This window comes from Lytechinus pictus, chromosome 5 (genome assembly GCF_037042905.1).
Source record: "Lytechinus pictus isolate F3 Inbred chromosome 5, Lp3.0, whole genome shotgun sequence".
Lineage (NCBI taxonomy): Eukaryota > Metazoa > Echinodermata > Echinoidea > Temnopleuroida > Toxopneustidae > Lytechinus > Lytechinus pictus.
In genome coordinates this window covers 52,388,505-52,404,196 of record NC_087249.1, presented here as the reverse complement: position 1 = coordinate 52,404,196, position 15,692 = coordinate 52,388,505, and positions in this window count along the sequence as shown.

The following is a 15,692-nucleotide window of genomic DNA, read 5'->3' as shown; positions in this document are numbered from 1 at the left end:
TCAAACCCAACCGCGTCAGACCAAAAGATAGTTGCTGCTACCCTGTTTGGCGTTCAATGATTCAAGGGATATAGCTACGTCGATCTGGTGCTGCACAGTGGCTGCAAATCAATTGGGCAAAAAGAATTTGATGTATTTCTATTTCAGATTTCGAACAATAAAATATTGATTTCGTTTTAAATATGTGTAGAAAAATTGATGTCTGCCAATAAAGTATAATGGGCAACAAATTCATAACAATGTCATGTTTATTTCTGGAGAATTGCATTTCCATAATTTCAGAAATCAAATTTGTTTCACTGGATGCCGTCACAGCGTCAAGAATAGTATACAAAAGACTTGACGCATGGCTGATTGACAAGTGGTGGGTGAAACTTCATACTCTACTGCTATGGCAGGCATTCATTCCAGCAGTGAAAACATCTTTGTTTTGTACAATTAAAACACCATTTTAAACAAATAGAGTTTATTATTTCTACATCATTTCCTATTTTTATTCAGGTGTTGTATGGGAATGTAATTTTCCTTTTAAAACTCAGACACTGGAAAATGCATTTTGTTACCCTCTCTTAAAATGATTTTTACTCACTCATGCTTTGAATATGCATATCATATTTTGCATCAAATAAAAGAGGGGATCTAAGCTTAGCAAATTTGTGCAAATTATTGACAATGATACTGATTAAGTTATATAAAAAAAGAAACATTGATGACCCTCATTTTCATTTTGGGAATGCATTTCAATTACAGTTTCATTGGTAGATTGGGAACTATGAATAATTGTTAGTACCTCAACTATATTGTATGATTTGTATATATAAGAGATGATTTTTTTGTTAAAACTGAAATATTTTACATATTTTAAATGAGACCAGTTTTGTTCTCTTTCAAAGCAATATTAGTTCTAATTTGAATTCTTTAGATACATGTATCTTTGTCTATATTTTTTCTTGTGAAGTTCAAATGGAACAAAATACGAATGTTACTTAATCATTTTGATTTTATGTGTCCATGTACATGTAGTTGACAATGTGTTTACAAATATATATGAATATGCCTTGCATCTCACTTTTGCAGCAACACCAAAAAATGAAAATGAATTAAAAATAAATTAAAGTCTGCATATGAAATGGACTTTTGCTTGCATTTCACTTTCAATTCACTATTTCTGATATACGATCTAAGTTTCAGCTAATGAAATTTTCTTTAAGATATATCCAGAGGTGTTGTGGTCCAGAGGGTAAGTCTCTTGGCTTTGACCCACAAGGTACTGGGTTCAAAGCCCTGCTGCACTCATATCCTTTGAGAAGACCTTTAATCTATATTTCTCAGATTCTTTATTCTCTCAATTATTTGGCTTGTAAAGGAGAGGAGGTATAGATTTGCATCTGATTTAATCAATAGAGAAATTTGCTAATGCTGTTATTGCCTGCTTGTAATAATTGAATAACAAAGGACATACACTGTAGTAGTTGTCATTGTTTATTCTACTTCTGAAAATCTTCCAGGATCACAATCTTCCATTGTATTTCATTATTAATATGTTGTTCCATGTATTGTTATTTTGAAACTCACAAGAGATAATATTTTTCTACTTACACTGTATTTGGATGTGGCACTCATAACTGAATAAAGAAAAAGAAAGCAATTATATTTTTCTTTTTGTTTTGTCTTTAGTTATCAAGTTGTGTGTATTCAGTTCTTACATGTAAATTTAAATCAAATTAAGATCTGCTTATAATTCACAAAATATTGTCTTACTTTCAATATCAAAGAGAATTCTAAACGTTACAATTCCATGGCTCTGGGAAACGGGGGTCCTGGGGGTTGCAACCCCATAATTTTTTGAGGAGTTTGTAACTTCCCTCAATTTTTTTCTATGTCATTACGCTTCATTTACAAACTTATCACACAGCGAACGGTCACAAATCCCTTTTTGTTGCTTTTTTAATTTTTAAAATTACTTTACTTTCTTTCACAAAAACCCTCTAACATTAAAGGTCAAGTCTATCGAAAAAAATGTTGATTTGAATCAAAAGAGAAAAATCAGACAAGCATAATTCTGAATATTTCGTCAAAATCGGATGTAAAATAAGAAAGTTGTGACATTTTTAAGTTTCGCTTATTTTTCACAAAATAGTTATATGCACAATTTTATCACATGCAAATGAGAGAATCAATGTCCTTCACTCGCTATTTCTTTTGTTTTTAATTGTTTGAATTATACAATATTTCAATTTTTATAAATTTGACAATTAGGACCAACTTGACTGAACCACAAAATGTTAAAAGTAATTCCACACGTTCAGGGGGAAATAAAACTTTGTTTCTCAGGACAATGAGAAAATTAGAATATTTCATTTCATAAAATACAAAAGAAATAGTGAGTGATGTCATCAGTTCTCTCATTTGCATACCAACCGGGATGTGCATATAACTATTTTGTAAAATTAAGACAAACTTAAAAATGTCATAACTTTCTTATTTTACATCCGATTTTGATGAAATATTTCAGTGTATGCTTGTTGGATTTTTCTCTTTTTGTTTAAATCAACTTTTTGTTGGGGTGGACTTGTCCTTCAAAACTTTTAATGACATAGCTTCCACTGTTGAAAACTTCAGGGCGATTTCTTTGATGAATGCAAAGAGCGGCATAAGCAGAATTTCGCCTCGTTATGCAAAACGAGATAGAACTCTTCATTTAAAATATGATTGGAATTAATAGAGCAATGCGAATACAACTCCACTTGAATGATGTCAAATACTCAGACTCGTAAGTGCTTTTTGTGCAAAGCTTTTTAAAAGTTCATGTAAGTAAATATACAGTGTGTCCCATAAAAAAGGAAACCCATTTTCATAGATAGATTTCAGAATTATAAAATATGTTTTTACAATAAATTTGCTACTATTGGTGACGATGGAAGCCTGTCTTGATTTGAGATTTTGACATTGAGATTTCAAATTCGTCTTGCTCATTAATGCTTGAAGTGCTCATCTCATATAGGTATTAAAATAATTGAATTGTATGATGTAAATGAAACATCCTAATTCATTAGCCTTTGAAGAAAAAAGACATAGAAAACCCAGTTTCCTTTTTTATAGGACGCACTGAGTATTTATTCTGCTTGTTTTATAGCTACACACTCTGAATTACATCTTTGATTTTGTCATGTAAGTTCCAACAGATAGAGATGTCTGTTGGGAAAAGGGACTTTTGGACCAATTACTGACAGAAAAATTATATACTGTTGTGTCCCGCAAGGCAGTGTCAACTGCTTTATATACCGTTTTCTTGCTCGGTCTGTCAGAAAATATCAAATTTCACACTTTTATCATTAAATTGTGATTATTTTACAATGCTAATATTTAGGAGCTCTCTGTACCGACAGTGCTTAGAATGTTCTGGTTTTAGGTCTAAATCGCAACAAAATGTCAGCTCGAGCTTCTGTATTGACAATGATATTGCTGTATAGAGCCCGGGTGGGAGCACCCAGTATTTAATGTGTGGTGGATATGTGCCGCGGAGAGGAACCCAATTTTTACACTCAAATTTCCGTTCCAAGGCATAGCATTTTTATCTTATGGGCATTTTCACGGTAACTGACGTTACCCGGCACAATTTTACACACTTTTCATGGTGTGTATGATTATCTCTAAAACAACAAATGATATTTGTTGAAAATGCCCTTATAGAGAAGAACAAATAAAGCGTTTCAAAGCATACAATGTAGCATTTCTGGGAGCATTTTCTTCTAATTGAGAAAAAATAAAGAAATCCATTCCAAAGCTTTGCATATTTTTTGTTATGCCGTTTCGGCCGCATTGATCCACCACAATGAGCTGCATTTTTTGTAAAAATCGGCCCACAGAGCGCTGTCCGACCATTGCCTCTGCATGAGGCACATGGCGCCCATGCCGCCGGGCTAGCAATTAATATTTCATGCATTTAAATCAGTTGTCAATCCAATATTTTCAATTCTTGGAGGACAAAATGTGAATTAACCTAATTTCATATATTAATAAACAAAACAACAAGTGGGAATATGACATCGATTTCCTCATAGAATATTCATGAAGACATACTGTTTCACCGAAATAACGCAAAATTTAAAATGTCATGATTATATATTTTTTTCTTGTCCGATTTTGATCAAATTTGTTTTGTTTGATTTTTCTTATCTGTTAAAACCATATTATTTTCAGCCTGTAGTACCCCTTTAATTCAATATTCTAATGGGAGCAAATTTAGCATGCAATAACCTGATACTACACTCCACAAATTTAACATAAGTATTTTGGTTGAAAACAGTTACATGTATACTGAATTATCAGAATTTCATACGAATGCTAGTAATTCATGCAAGTACTTACATGTATGACTCTTTTTTAAATCTATACAGATTTCTCCTTTGTTTGATAAGGATCCAAGAACTATGGTTAAGTTTTCTAGAAAAACATTCCCTCTTACCATCATGCGATAACTAATCTGTCCTTACTTCTGCTTGATAACATACTTCCATTCAAGATTGACCATTCCTTTTGATGATTCCTACATGTATAACCATTTAAATTAAAATCAACATCACATCACTTCATCCTTCTGTAATACAGAATTACTGTTGCTTCCAGAATTTTATGGAAGGAAATGGGCCAAATCATGGTTTTCAGGCATGCGCGCACTTGTGCACAAAATGAATGGAGTTGAAATAGGGAACTATGCGTGTGACTGAATAAAGCGCTGCTGTACGAAGTGAACGGTGGTTCCCATTTTCACGATAATGCCAAGAAACATTGAAAAAAAAAAACATTTACTTTGAGTCTTGAAATCAGAATTGTACAATATTCATCACCGACTTTTAAGGTATTAAACGTGCAAGTAATTAAATTTAGATTTACAAAATTTACAGAATAATAACAACTTACGGATATCTTGGGAAGTTAGGTCCTTTATTGTTGCTGATCTTGGTGTGTGGGCAGCCATGTGAAGGATTGTAGGATTGCCAGCCTGTAAATGCTGGTGGGGAATCAACCTTCTTCTCACCGGTCTCAACCAAGACACACCAACATCTCACATACACGATGAGGTGAACTTATCCTTCTCCCTGAGCCAAAGTCAAATACAGTATCCTGCCCAGGGTATCTTGCTCACAATGAACACCCCAAATCAGTTCTTGACACATCCCAATTTCTACCAAACTATCTGACTGCTGTCCTAATTGCCTAGCAACAGAAAACAATTTAATTGTTATTTTGCATACTTTTTTGTCCTAGTATTAATGTGAACTATTCCTTGACAATACAGGGACCACATTTTGTGTCAGCTCTGTGCAGTGTAGCAGAAAACAGAAAAGAAATGAATAAGCAGAATAGAATACATGACGAAAAACTTCCATTTGAGAACACTATACCCCAGTTTCCCTTCTCATCAATTCTCTTCTCCAAGTACGACAAACCCTAACTGCCCCAAGCAAGCAATTTAAGTATCAAAACACCTGTTTCTTGACGTCGGTCCGAAGATAACACAACAGCCCGGCAAATACAGTCACAGCAGGGGGCCACACACGATGGGATGCATGTGCAGCGCTGAGTGCGGTCCCTGCAAAGCATGCCGTCATTTTTATTCGCTTACTTTCCTTATTTCGAGGTCGATTTTCTTCGTTCGAAATTGAAAATGGACTAACATTGGATTACTGAATACAATATGCCTTTGAAAACGTAATTAAATATCGAATACAATAATTTCATTCCGAAGGTCCTACAGGCAGAGAAGTCTTACGTAATAGCACAGCTGTTGTTTATCTTTTCGTCCTTTGCTCAACGCTCATATACTGGCCTGTGGAGGTGAAATTGAGACAGCGGGGATTACCCCTGGATTACAGTACCTGGCCAAGCGCGGTTGATAAGGGCTTGGAAATGATTTTTGGGAGATCCAAATTGAAAATGGGGTATAACACCGCAGTTTGCAATCTGAACTGCGGTCTTTCTCCAAACGGGGGTTTGAAGTAATGGCTTCATGATAGAATAGAGTAGAGTAGTGTGCAAACTCCTGACAATGCAGCAGCCCTTTTTGTGTGCAAGCTCCCTACAATAGAGCACCTGAGGAATGTATGCACCTGTATGCAAACAAGAGTTAGGCAAGGAAAATATAAATACCCTTACTATTCCTAAAAAGAAGGAATCATGTTCATGGCGACACAATGGGGAAACTCACATTTTGAGGGTGTTTTTCCTCATTAACGTGCATGGGGTGCTGATTTAAATATGAGCAAGAAGTTTTCATAAAAAGAATAACAATGAACTTCAACTTAATTTAGCTTCCAACAGAGATGCACTCAAGGTGTTGGCAGTAACATACGGTGCCGACAGTTTCATGGGAAAGCTGAAAAGTGATTTAGTGTTGAAAATATAAAATTGGGAATTTTATTTGATTAAGAAACATGGATATGAAAACAAATAAAGCCTCATTGTGTCCTGAAATTGGGCAAAATGTTGTATATTAACATTCTAAATCAACATTTTACAAATTTCCAAAAACTTCCACAAAACCAAATTTAAGACTAGTTTGATGGAATATCGGCTATCTAGTTTATGATTTTATGTGTCACCGTTGCGGCCAGTAGAGTAATTTCAAATCATACTTTAAGAAATATTGTTTATTTTTGCTTTCCCTTGTAAAAATTAACAATTTGCCTGCTCATATGATCTGACCAGACTTGCCAGAGGTAGCGAAAAGTAGGCCTAATTAATTATAATTATCATTACAAAAAGTATGTTTCAGTTTGCACTGTACTGGCCTGCAAGTCTGTAGCTAGGCAGGAATCTTTTGTATACAATCTGCCAGAAAAATTGAATGAAGCACATGATTTAAATGCACGAGTGATTATTAATATTCCACTGAACAATCAATCCCAAGTACAGGGAAGAATAGGGATTTGAATAAGGTTTGAAATTACACAGAATACAAGAGAAACAGTGAAAAGTGCAAATGAAGTACCAGACAATTGTTAATCCATCGGAGGGCACAACTTGTGTGCAAGAATTGTGAGATGCACGAATTGGATGCCTTAAAAATAATTCAATGACAATAATGAATTTCAATATCAACTTGATAGATTTAATGCTCAAGTTCTGAGTATATGTATATAAAACATCTTTCTTGAAAAGAAATGTACAACAGGTATCAGAATTTCAATATACATTGTATTCAAGATAGACAATCATAGAGTATCAGACACATTTTCTAGTCAAATTTCAATATACTTCATTAGATATTCAACTTTACTCATATTACATGAAAGTCAGACTACAACTTTATCAAAGTACCTCTAAAAAGTTTATGGTACCTTTGTAAAAATCTGAGCTGCCTTTAAGCCAGAATAGTGTCTTTCCATTTATAGTCCACTTCATTATAGGCTAAACTATATGAAACGGAGGTTTGCTTCTGTCAAAGACACTGAACTTAATTCTTGGTTAAAGAAGCAGTTCAGAAATATTACACAGTAAAAATTACGCAACATTTTGCAAGTGCATATCAGACCAATTAGCATAATCAATAGCAATTTGCATGAAATAATATATTTGTAGATTATATTCCAGACAGGCCAGACAAATTTTTGGCGCGATCGATGACTAAGATCTCAAGGGGGGCCATATGATCTCCCAAATACCCCGGCCTAGACACGGTCAAAAGCTACTTATTAAATCCTAAATAAAGTTAAAATACAATATATAAAAATCAATTCAAGCTAACTCTTTCATTAAAGTTGTACAATTGGTACTGAAAGATGCTCAGGAAAGGAATGTTAATAAAAAGTATTCTTAGATGCATAAAAATACCATTTCTAACTAGCTGTCACTCTCCACTTTCAGGCAAAAAAGAACCTTTTGTGCATGAAATGTCTAATGCTCAGTGATGATTCAGACTTTTGATCAATTCTTACAAGCATTCCAGTTGAAGGAGTTTCCCAAGAGGGAAAGCTAATCTAAACTTATCAGGACAAAATTATTTCATTCTTTATTCATTGAAACTATTTGGATGATGGTATTTTACTTACTTATAAATCTACATTGCAAAAATTAAATTTTTACATGTATCTCTGTATATTCTAAAATCTACAAAATATTGCTTTTTAATTGAATAACTGAAAGGTGATTCATCATATTCCACAGATTTATGGAATGCAAGGTGACAACTACTGTGTCTCATATCACAAATTACTTCTTGACATAAAATGAATTCAAGTTAAAAGGTCTGAATCTTGAACCATAGAGACAGGGATTCAGGAAATGGGCAAAGGTGTATACAACACAGTATGTCAAATACTAAACACTTCTTTAGCATGATTGACACAATATGTAAGTGCTAAAATATACAAGCACATGATAGTTTTCTGAAATCAGTACTGACGTTTTTGTTGTTTAATACATGTACATGTAGGCTATAATAAACAAATAAAACTATCACGTTTCAATTGAATACTTGTGTTTTGTCCAACCATTCTTCAAATAATTCCAGCTACTGACGATTGTGAAGTTTCAGAGCATGTACTGTACATATCCACGCTTTAGGCAACTTGTCAAAAGTCAGCGCTTTGACTTTTAGTATGAATCCTGCTATAAGGATCTTATTCATCTCTTCATTACAGCTTTCACTGCAGTCCCCATTGTTTTGTCTATGGCGACTGTGATGACTTGTAGTACATAGCTGCTTGCAGGATTCCTGGGGTAGAGACTAGCCTTGAGGACTCTGTTATATTTCAAATATTTTTACATATACTTTTACATCATAACGAAGCGGTTCAAGCCTATTGTATTTGTGGTGTTTACGAATGGATAGAGGGATCTATACGAGATCGGTCTGGTAAGAAACCTCTCATTTTTCATATTCATACTAAGAAATTTTTCACACCTTCATATGCATTAGGCGTATGAAGGTGTATAAATAAAATCCAACAAATTTAAGCGATTTCTAGTTCTAAAGATGGATTTCCTAGGGAAATCCTTTCGTGTTTACATGTCTCGCTTTATAGGCAATGTGCAGCATGTCAAGGCTCTGTGACGTAAAAGTATATGTAAAAATAATCATCAAGGAGTCCTCATGGCTAGGTAGAGACGATGTTCTGACCTTTGACAAGGTGCCTTACACACTTACTCCTCACTAACATAAGCTGGTTAGAGACTGACTGATTATACAATAACACACATTGATTTGTCATAAACCCCAACTTGTAGGCCTAGGCAGTATATGCAGACTCAGTCTTGCATGGGTTAAGTAGAGTAAATATAATCTTCGGCAAATGCATAGAGCAATGAATTTCAAGCAATATATATAATACAGTAATCATGCACAGAAATAATCCAAATAAATATTCTGACATGATTCATGTACATGTAGGGGAGAGTGGGGTAAATAAGGCCACCTTTTTCATAATTCCATTCATATCTTTAAAAAGCATACCCGCAAAAACGTTATTAGTTGTCTAATATTACATTGTAGGTCTACAGTAAACCTACATTATCCAATAGAAATATGAGAACTAATCAATTCAGTCTCATTTGCATATTAATGAGCATTAATCATTGCTATCAAGTGGCCTTATTTGCCCCGTCAAAGTGGGGCAAATGAGGCCCCTTGATTAATAACTATTTTGTGTCGCTACATTATATTCAAAGTAAAAATAATTTAGTTGGTTTGATACAATCACTGAACATTTACTAGTAACAATCACTGGATTAAATTTTAATTATTCTCCAAAAGGCCACTATTTAAAGATTTATTTATTGATCTTATCCAATATGATGAAGAAATCATTGTCAAATTATGTTTTCAACTGTCAAAGTTATATTATCATGTTTCTCCATGTTCTATTGAAAATGACCACTTTTGGTGTACATAAGCAAGTGTGGAGATCTCTACACTGCATTTTTTCTGTTTTATCAGATGTCCATACAGTGTTAATTAAATTATGTTTTCATAGGGGGGGGGGGGCTCATGTGCCCCATCGGACATGTTGAGTTCATAGGCATTCAGTCAGAAAATAAAAAGGGAAAGTGGTGAAATTTACTACAGTTCTGGCATGCACAATAATACCTTACACAAGTAAACTAAGATAAAAGTTAATACACATTACTGGGTAGGTACAGTACTCGGCTCTCTAAAGTGGCAATGCTGCTTTCAAAATTTTGATTTTGAGGTGCTGCTTGGTTAGTGCTCCTCCTGGCCATGTGCACTGGGCTGTGAGACATTCTCTATGCTCAAAATCTGTGCTAAGGAACCGTCTCAAATACTACACAAACAGTAATCCATTGACCCTACCATTCTTGAGCAGCCAGCTAAAATCTTAACAGGCAGCCTTATTTACCCCACTCTCCCCCAGCCTGGAGGCGTCTGGGGAGTAAAAGTCATCTACTCTATGTAGGGGCATTTTCACGGTAACTGACATTACACGGCACAATGTTTTCACACCTTTCATTGTGTGTATCTCTAAAACAACAAATGATGGGAGTTTGCTTTTGATAGAGTTAATAAAGTGAACCTTGCTGTATACTCTGATACTAAGTTTTCCTATGTAACCACATTTTTTTACGCATCAGCAAGCAAAAATGTGTCGGTAACTGACATTACGCAAAAGGACATGCAATTTCAGGGTGTTCATTAAAAATTGAAATATCTCATGTCCCTGAGTAGATAGAGTAATAATTTGAATATGTAAATATACCTCCGTTACTAGGTTAAGATGTGTAAAAATATTAAACAATTCGTTTTTGTCTTTTGGGGGCTATGATAATTTTTCCACAACCATGCTGGTAACTGACATTACGGTAACTGACATTACACTTAATTTGCCATAGAGATAACACATGGAAGTCAAATGTGTGGAATCATTGCATTGTATCTTCTGTGCAGGGCTTCACATGAAAGTGAGCTTGATGTGGAAGTATACCAGAGTCTCTAGGAACATTTCGATGAAAAAACTTTTTCTTTTTCTTAATTCCTTTCTTTGATTTGAACATTTTTATCATTACTTGTCGGTAACTGACAATACACATTAACATTTACCAGTGCTACATGATTTCCAAAGGCATAATTTTCTTGGTACTTAAATGTAAGGCTTTTTAAAATCATAAAAGTTTCATAATACTTCACATTTTTAATTATCAAAAGATAAGAAATGTATGTTTTACTTACTCGGGGGGGGGGGGGGGGGGGGGGGTGGGGTCATAGCAGCTACATGTTTTCCTATAGTAATCTAATATTGCATTGACTGTACACATGGATTTTTCTGACTATACACCCATAATATATTCATCAGTTTTATATTGACTTTTTAAACCTTTTCCTTCTCCAACCTCCCCCTCCCCTCAAAAAAGGCAAAATGAATAAGGGTCTCCTCCCCTAGGCTACACGTACCCCTCCCCCGAATCTCATGCAGCCATGTAGTTTTATTGATTTCTATTCTGGTCAGTGCAAGCAATGCTTGTTCATATCTGTCCGATTTCAATTCTCTTCATAATTTGTTTAATCATTTTCTTTGCTAATTTCTTTTTTTAGCTGTCAACAAAAAATAAAAAATAAACTCCAGCTTCTAAACTGAAACTGAACTATTTGTAAATTAGAAAAAAAAAACAGTTTTAGTAGATCCATGCAACATTGCTCAGAACTGTCAAATTTCACTTTTCATCTATACTTGTAAACCAAAAACAAAATTGTATCACACATCCACACTACTAACAGGTATAAAAACCAGGAATTTACTTTTAGCGAGGCAATGCTCAAAAGAATCCTAGAAACTAAAAAAGGGACCCTGGAAATCCCCTTCATCACAATGTTAAGCTTGAAAATGTTGCAGATTTAGGCAATAGGTTGGGAAAAGTACCCCTTACCCCCCCCCCCCCCCCGAAAACCAAACAAAAAATTGTCTGATACAAACAATTAAGTACTTGGTAGTTGGTAAGTGCATGTAGAAAACAATTTCATAGTAATTTTTTTTTGCACGATGGGAATGCAACTTCCTTCATAATTTTATATAGTATTCCTTGTGAACTATACCTTTTAAAAGTCAATAGCAAGCTCCTTCTGGTGTGACTTTTAAAGTGAGACTTAAATAACAAGTGTACAATATTTCTTCTCCATAAAATTGACCACATATTTGCATTTCAATATTGGTAACCAACGTTTTATCATGGTAACTGACATTACATCTCGGTAACTGACATTACATTCTCCACTTGGTAACTGACATTACATATATTTAATGGTACCGTATGGCTTCATTGTTAATTGGTAATCTTTAATTTTGGTGTAGAAGGGAGGGGTGTTACCTAGAGAGGAAATCTACCAAGTTTCATATTATATATCCTCTTTTCCAGGAAATGAGAAAAAAAAGTTCATGTTTTCGGTAACTGACATTACATACCATATCACATACTTCATCAGTGTTTTTTTATCAGATGAATGAATTACTGGTGTTTCTTTCTGTGGGATTTTAAAAAGTGTTATAATAGCAAGCTAAATCACAGGCGAAAACATCATGATCAAACCTGTTCTTTAAAAATCTGTCAAAACAAAATATGTATCAATACGCTATTTTCAACACTAATTTGTATCCATACTTTGGCAGCCATTTTGAAATAAAAAATGGCTGCCAGAGTCGGAAAAATTTGTGTCTCAGAAACTTCAGGTCTTGTTTTATTAAAAAACATAAAGCATTTGACATGAATATCAACTTGATTTTTTTGCCTCTGTGTCCATCTGTGGTGAAAATGCCCGTAGGCTTACTCCTTTTACTCCCCAGACGCCTCCAGGCTACTCTCCCCTACACAGTAAACCCACCTTTGGTCCACAGATTTTCTTCATGACATACGTTTACACAAAATTAGTCATCACATGATAAAAGATGAAATAAATCCTTAAAAAATGGATTTGCAATTTATATTCACACTATCATTAATCAAAAATTTAAGATCACACTTCCAAAACACAATGGCAAAACTGTTCATAGAAAAAGAGGGTTTTGAATCAGTAGTTTGAAACTATTCTTTAAATGCAGAATAGATGAATTGAATGTGCTTATTTTAGCATGTACAGTGCATTGAGAAAGAGCCCGGTAATAATGCATGCTTATGTGATAGGGTGCTTTAACAATTCCTTGCTTGATGCTATCATTTTGAGTATTTGATATACTTATTCCTGTAACCAACAATGGTAAGAAACAAAGTTATGATATCAGTCAATGAAAATTATGGTAAAAACTATACCCAGACATTCGCAAGGAGTTTCTACTTCAGAAAATGATGTCTGTATGTAAATTTTGCATTTATAATCATTTCCCTAAAGGCCTGTTGCTTGACTAGAAGATGAAATCTCACTGAAATGTTTAAAAATGCGGCCTTATCGTAAAATTAGTCACCTCTCTTCTTGTGTGTGTGCACTCGTTGTGTACAAAGTCAATGGGAGAGGAAAGAAGTCACCAGCGCTGACGAAATAAACGGCAGTGAATGGACTTGTGACTTACATGTAAACCAGGATAATGCCAAAAATGCATTATACATGTATAACTTTCTAACAATGTTTTCCGACAAACATCTAACAATTCCACACTGAAAACCACTCCTAGTACCAATGAGGTCCAAACATTACATGTATGGACCTCATAGGCGACATCAGTGATAAAACCGGTTAGACATTGCCGTTTCTATTTGCACCCAAGAACTTTGGCAAATGTACGCCTTAATACATAGTGGATGGTAACAATTTAGGTATTAATTAGTTTTAAACATGATAAGGAAACTTCTACGACATTTGAAATTTAATGGATTGAGGTTAAACTTACATTTTCAGTCTTTTTTCTTGAATTCTTGGTGAGCGTTCCAAACGCTGTGGGGACTGATCAACTACGATGTGATTCACGTACTGGTCAGCTGATCGGTCAGGTGATCGGTTGGTTATCTTTTTGTCAGACGTTCATAATTTATATTACAATATATCAATCTTCAGTATCTTGATTTCAAGCATCAGTATTGCAGGGAAAAGTCATTATCGATTGGAATCAATGGCAGATCGGGGGGGGGGGGGGGGTTGAGCATTTCTGGCCCGTTCCACCTTTTGAGATTCATAGTCAATATTTTGGATGTAAAAAAAAAATGTCGTTCGTACAAAGTTAAGTCCCCCCCCCCCCCCCCCCACCTCCTTATGAGAATCACAGCAATATTTGTAATGGGGATATTTTGTTCATATTCTTTGCTCTTTTTTGTCCTTTTCTTTTTTGCTTCCCAAATTTATTTTACTTTGAACATATGACTTTCTATATTTAATGACAAACTTTTTTAGGGGGGTGGGGGGCTTGCCAAATATAACGCGCGACAAGATGACCTTCTTTTTTTAGTGACAACTTTTTTTTTATTTGTCAAATTTTACGAGAGACAAAATGACCTTCGATCATTATTAATTAAACCTTTTTTTTGGAGGGTAGGGGGCTCGCCAAATAGTGACACACTTTTTTTTGTAAAATGTTATGCAAGAAAAAATGATCTTCAATCATTATCAGCTACCTTTCATTTTTTTTTAGGGGGGGGCTTGTCAAATTTTACGTGGGACAAATGACCTTCATTTTTTAGTGATTTTTTTTTTTATACTTGACAAATTTTAAGAGGAACAAAATGGCCTTCAATCATTTTTAGTTAAAACCTTTTTTTGGGAGGGGGGCTTGCCAAATATTTCACAAACAAAATGAACTTCAATTTTAGTGACCATCTTTTTATTACTTTTAAAATTTCACGCAGGACAAAATGACCTTCACTTTTTTTTAATGTTATGTTATATCGAGATTTTTTACCTGACTGCTAAAAAAGCACGAATGCCTGTGAGCAAGCAACCAGGGGACCAACGGCTTAAGGTCCTCTCCGAGGGACCTGGTAATGAGGATAAGCCTTAAGGGCACTAGCGCACCACTTGGGAATCGAACCCGGGTCACCGGAATCCGAAACCCCTGCTCTACCGACTGAGCCATCGCGCCTCCGATATGTTAAACTTGGGGGGGGGGGAGGCTTGCCAAATATTACACGGACAAAATGAGTCTTTTATTTTTAGTAACCATCTTTTCTTTTTACTTGTCAAATCTTACGCGAGACAAAATGACAATTTTTCTGTGATAACCTTTTTGGGGGGGTTGTCAAATTTTACTTGAGAAATTGCACCCCCCTACTTTGGAAAATCGAAGATTAAGATCATGAGTATAGCCTACATCTCAGAGGCATAAACAGATGGGGGCATGGCTGGCCATCCCCCGAGTGGATTTCACCTGGAAAAAAAACATAGGAGCAACGGAAGGAAGAAAGAAAGAAAAATGAAAGAAAGAACGAAAGGAAATTTAAAAAGGAAAGTAATGTGAGAACAAATAATCCGGGGGGGGGGGCTACTCAGATAATAAAAAAATCTGCCATCTGTAATTAAATTGGATTAGTTAATATCCAGAGGTCCCAGGGCTACCAACATACATGTAGCGCGGGCAGTGCATGGCGTACCTAGGATTTTCCACAGGGGGGCAAAATCGGCCGCCAAAAAATTTGACAAGCAAAAAAAAAGGAAAAAAAGGCTCTTCAATGAAAAAGGTCTTCAATCATACCAGAAAAAATTTGACAAGCAAAAAAAAAGTCTTCAAGCTCGCCAGGGGGGGCAAAATAGGTATTCAAGC